The 4,464-nt window shown below is 45.0% G+C and overlaps 1 pseudogene; it reads right to left on the minus strand.

The window, feature by feature from the left end:
• Positions 1 to 2,275: 2,275 nt before the first annotated feature.
• LOC127303164 (serpin-Z1-like) lies at positions 2,276 to 3,985 on the minus strand (annotated as a pseudogene).
• Positions 3,986 to 4,464: the final 479 nt, after the last annotated feature.

Raw genomic sequence — 4,464 nt, forward strand, 5'->3', positions numbered from 1 at the left:
GCTCTCATTGTTGACTTAAATGGATGATTCCAAACGTGGCTTTCAGTCTAATTGACAGGATCTGAAGAACCAAATATCCAATGACCTTCATTATATGCCTCTTCTTTCTCTATCGGTGTAGGCTTGTGATGAGGAAAATGGGTTAGGCACGAAGAACTAATAATAAAAATATAAATAAATAAAAGAAAAACGAGCCATAGTTGATAAATAAAACACGTATGGGCCGAGTGTGGCTCAGTCCATTATGTAAGAGAACCCCACATTATCGTCGCTGGGCCGGCTCATGAAACTAGACATTCCACTCTTTTCACCGTCCATTTTCTAATATAGTTTAAAATTTACATAAAAAGTTCTACTTCTCTGAAGATTAAAAGAGAAGCAACATGCAAACTTCATTGGTCTAGGATATCTCACTTAATTCTCATCCTTGAGAAGTCCTTGCATGTATTGGCCAGATCTGGGAGAATAGAGACTAGCAAACATGACATAAGTGAGGTGATCTTTTACAATTTCATGCATTGAGATCACTTTTACTCCCCTTTTGATGAAAACAATACATTGCTTCGCCTTGTATATTTTTCTCTCTATACAAATTATTTTTAGCTTCTAATATTTTCAGCAAGTAAATGTTACAAATGCTTAACCAGCATTATTTCCATCTTCCTAAATTACACATTATTTCTGATATTTTCAGCAAGTAACAACTGTTCTTTCTAATATTTTTTGCACCTTTAAATGCAGTTGTTGTGGCTATTCATTTCAGGTCAGTATATGCAATCTATGCTTTTCTTGCCATTGTGTTGTGTTTTATTTGGCTTCTCTAACTGACCTGGGTTTTTGAGCCCAAATATATTTTGGTTATTTTATATATAAGTGCATGTATATACTTATTTGGTTTGACATTCCATTGTAGCCAATACGGAGAAGTTTAACCTTTGCCGCATCTATTACTTACCTGCTATATTGGATGGAAGACCTACTAAAATAGTAGCAGTATGTTATTTTGCAAGTCACAAAATGTGGCAAAACTATTCAAGATTGGTCTGGCCAGGTAATTGCCTGCATATTACCCATGTTTGTTCATATTTATATGTGCTCAATATGCTTTTTTTCTTCATGGTTTACTCAACTCGCATGCCAGCCCATTCCATCCCTCACCTAGGATGTGAAGTAACCACCGGAACCATCTGACATGTCTTCATCGGATAAGAGGTGACCCGTCTTCTTCCTTGCGAAAACCAGTTTTTGTGTACATGTATATAGAGTATACCCCGCGCAGCACTAGCTTGAACTAAGTTCATTATAATTGTTCCCAGAATCAGGCAGCCGTCAGAGAAAGGTTTGTTGGATCTGCAGCCCAAGAAAAACTAAGTTCATCCAATTATGTGTAGGATTATTTTGTTTTTGTATTACGATATGGCCATCGGTGTTACTCTTGTGTCGTTCGCATGCTCTGGACTATGAAGGTTGTGGTGTTCACTGTTGTACTTTTACTGTCAATTTGAGCTAGCTCTATTTCTTCCTCCATGCAATTCCTCTGTTAGCTATTTTTTTACTTTCATGTGTGCAAAATTTCTTTGGCGAGGGACTTCTTGCCAAACTGCATAATTTGCGAGTTCTGCTTCTTATGTAAATCAATAAATGTATTGATTGTTGATGATACTTCCAAATATTTGAATTATTCATTTGACATGTTTTTTTGAAACATTGTATTGATAAGACCTTGCTGTTTGACATGTTTTTGAAACCCATGACCATGGAAATGTGACACCTTCAATGAAAGTACACTGGTTTAGGATTTTGGTTATACCTTTGTTGCACACTGCTGCAGCCAAAACCCAGCAGGTTGGCCATCATATGTATTCAGTGTGACACATTCACTGCCGCAACCAAGGCCCAGTAAGTTTAGCATCATATGTATTCGGTGTGACACCTTCAAGGAAAGTACACTGATTTAGGATTAAAATCATGTATACTTCTATTTTAAATAATTGACAAATGTCATGTAGCATACTAGAAACTTCAAAGCCTGGCAGCTAGCCATCGCACTATTTACCTGCTCCATTGTTCTGATTTGACCCTTACTCCGATCAAGCGTATCATAATCACCTTGCTTTCTTAGGAAGAAAGAACTTCATCTGAAATTTTGAAAGCTTTTCATAAAAATAAGCCCCAATGTAAAATATGTGTAGGAAAAAGGGTATGCAAGGACACAGCCCCAACCTACCACTAAAACTCAGGGCCTGAGTTTCTTATCAAGAACATATATCACACATAAAACAAATAATCCAAGGAAGATCTTGTATTACATGGTGCTTCTACTTGTTTTCCTTTTAGATACTATGATTACATGCATGTTTCTAATTTGCTGAATTAGACCCAGTAACGTTATGAGAAAGTTTGAATTGTCACTGCATTTCATCACTACCATTTTGAATGATGCGTTCATGCCATTTTAGGCGAATCATACAAGTTTGTGAAACCAAAGAAGACATGCCAAAATACAGACTTGGAATATCACAAGACCAATATGTTCCTGGAACCTGCAAAATATAAAGCAGCAAATTACTCACCGAGGAACCAGTAAATTTGATGTTCGAGTTGGGGGCTACCAATATAAACCAGATTTCAATTCTAAGACTCATGCAGAAGATAAATTTAGTTACCCAATAAGGTGGGGAGGTCGTCGGCGATTCACCCCGGGAGGCCTGCGACACGACCAATATGCCAAGCAGGGCGTCCTCGCCGGCGTCCCTCGGCTCTTATTCCGATTTATCAGCGTGTCCCGCGGGAAGAGGAGGCCAACTCTGTGGAGCCCTCTGATGTGGGATGCCTGCGGCCGCTGATCTGGTGGAGATGAGTCACGGGCCTCCGCGTCCGCCGATGTCGACGCCTGGCGCTAGGTCACCCGCGAGCATGCCGAGCTCGAGCGCCCACATGGGCACTTCAGCGACCAGATTCAACGAGGCGAACCACGGGCACCTTGAAGGCGCCCACGGGGACCTGGGTCATCAGGCTCGAGGAGTCGTCGAGCAGCGCCGGGCGGGACCCTAGCATCTGCAGCAGGGCCTGCAGGCCATGGCACTCGTTCGGGAGGTAGATGTACATGGAGAATCACCGTCGGCTCTTGCCGCCGCGGCTACCGAGCGCGTGCGGGAGCCTGAGCACCTTGTAGCCGGAACGGCAGGCTCCCGCTCGCCGCTCGACATGAAGGGCGCGCGGACGTGGTGGCCGAAGGCGTGCATGTAGAAGGTCGAACTTGCTGCGCCAGGCGCCCTTGAAGTAGATCGCATTCCCGAGGACAGCCACCATGTAGCTGTTGATGGTGCCTTGGGGCACGAGCTCCGTGATCCGGCCCGCCGTCACGCTCTCGAACCACTGGTTGATCTCGGCTCTCGCTTCCTCGGGCATGAAGCAGATTAATTGTGAGAGATTGGAGTCGAGCATTGGGGCGAATTCCTGGGAAAAAGCTGCAACGATCGACAGGGGCGGACTGGGACTCGCCATGGCTTTGAAGGACGCCGGGCGCGCCTGGGAGCGGTAGTGCTCGGAGACGACGGCGGCGTAGCCGGCCTTGAGGCGCATCGCGTCGCCGACCCACACGCCGTTGGCGAACCGCACCGTGGGCTCCCCGTCGTCGCCGGCGCTGTCGGAGAGGACGGGCAGCGCGAAAGTGCGACGCGAGCGCCGCGTGGGCGCGGCCGCCAGCGGGGCCGAGGAAGGCGACGATCTGGTCGAGCGTGTCGCCCTTGGCTCCCGCGCCGAGCAGCGCCAGCGCGGCGTGGATGGAGAGCGGAGAAGAGCAGGGGCGTGTGAGTCTCCTGCCGACGATGGGGACGAAGGGAAAGGGCGGCCTCACGTGGTTGGGAGAGAGCAGCGGTGGGGAGTGAGCTGCCGACCACTCAATAGGGAGTGGGGTGGGGAGGAGACTGGAGAGAGAGAGAGCTACAGAGCTTGGCTTGTCCTTTTTCTTTTGTAAGCTCATTTACTCATGTTCGATTCAGCATGCTTGCAAACTGCTTGGTTAGTACCGATGCAACACACACGCTCTAATTGCGACTTAGTCAGCACTCAGCATGTCGTTGTAATGGAACACAACGACGTGATCCTTTCAAGAAAATAAACTTGCATACAAAAGTGGTAACGTAATCATCTTTGAAAGCAAAAATAGAAGAAAAAAACATACTTCCATCGTCCCATAAAAACATTTATCTAAATTTAAGTACCTAGATACATTTAAATTAGACAAAGTTACGAAATATTTTATGGAACGGGGGAGTATTAAACTAAATATGATATATGTTTGTACATCGCCAATTTTGAGTGAACACGTGTGTGGATCTTTGTGTAACACACACGATTTCATGGTCGGGCCATGAAACCTATCTAAGTGGCTCCAAATAAAAAAGTTGATAAAAGAAGGAAAATATGAAATACATGTTTATAATATAGATTAAGAGGTCT

Source organism: Lolium perenne, chromosome 5 (assembly GCF_019359855.2).
Source record: "Lolium perenne isolate Kyuss_39 chromosome 5, Kyuss_2.0, whole genome shotgun sequence".
NCBI lineage: Eukaryota > Viridiplantae > Streptophyta > Magnoliopsida > Poales > Poaceae > Lolium > Lolium perenne.